The sequence below is a fragment of the Coenobita brevimanus genome, chromosome 56, assembly GCF_032717465.1.
Source record: "Coenobita brevimanus isolate Jiangsu-jjx chromosome 56, ASM3271746v2, whole genome shotgun sequence".
Lineage (NCBI taxonomy): Eukaryota > Metazoa > Arthropoda > Malacostraca > Decapoda > Coenobitidae > Coenobita > Coenobita brevimanus.
In genome coordinates this window covers 41,095,653-41,096,809 of record NC_137009.1, presented here as the reverse complement: position 1 = coordinate 41,096,809, position 1,157 = coordinate 41,095,653, and positions in this window count along the sequence as shown.

Genomic DNA, 1,157 nt, shown 5'->3' with positions numbered 1-1,157 from the left:
TTATAAGTTAGGAAATAAAACCCTATACACATCAGAAAGAGAGAAAGACCTAGGTGTGATTATCAATAACAGACTATCTCCGGCTGACCACATCAGCGAGAAGGTACGGAACATGTATACACTGCTTGCAAATATGAGAATAGCATTCACATACATAAATGAAGACATGCTAAAAAGGATAATAACATCATTCATTAGACCAACCCTGGAATATGCATCAGTAGTCTGGAGTCCTCATCTCAAAAAGCATATAGACAAGATTGAAAAAGTTCAAAGGGCCGCTACAAGATGGATACCAAGCTTAAGGGACCTAAGCTATGAAGAAAGACTAAATAAACTGAATCTACCAACACTACAGGAGAGAAGGAAAAGAGGTGACATGATAATGCTATATAAGTGCATATCAGGAAAGGAGAAAATAGACATAAATGATTACTTAACATATGGAGAAGCATCAGCAAGAGGACACTGCAAAAAACTGCATAAGAAGAGAGGTGATAAAGACGTAAGGAAATTCAGTTTCCCAAACAGAGCAATTGATCAATGGAATGCACTACCGAATGAAATAGTGTGTGCCAAAACAATTCACAAATTTAAGGATATGTACGATAAATATGGTCTAAGACACGGGACAATACGAGCTTGACTCATTCCTGTAAAGATACAATTAGGTAAGAACAATTAGGTAAGAACACACACACACACAAAACTCCGGGTTTGACATCCATAGACTCACACACCGCATTCTTAGCGAGGGAATGATCGGCTCATGTAAAGTTAGGTTAGGTTAGTTTGGGCAGGGTTTGGTTGGATTAGGTAATTTTTGGTGCGGTGAGGTTCAGCTCGATTAGGTACTGCCGGATTAGGTAAGACTGGACTGGATTATGTTGGTTTAGATACGTTTAGCTTGGGTTACATTACGTTAGGTTAGGCTGAACTAGGTTTGGCTGGATTAGGTAATTTTAGGCTTTTGTGGATTTTGTCAGGTTAGGTATGGTTAGCCTAAACGAGACTGGGTGAGATTAGGTTGGCTTAGATATGATTAGGCTGCGTTAGGTCTGGTTAGTTTAGGTGGTTAAGTTACGTTAGGCTAGGTATGGGGAGGTTTGGTGACATCATGTGAGGGTAAATATAATTCGACTGAGTTAGGTGAGGTT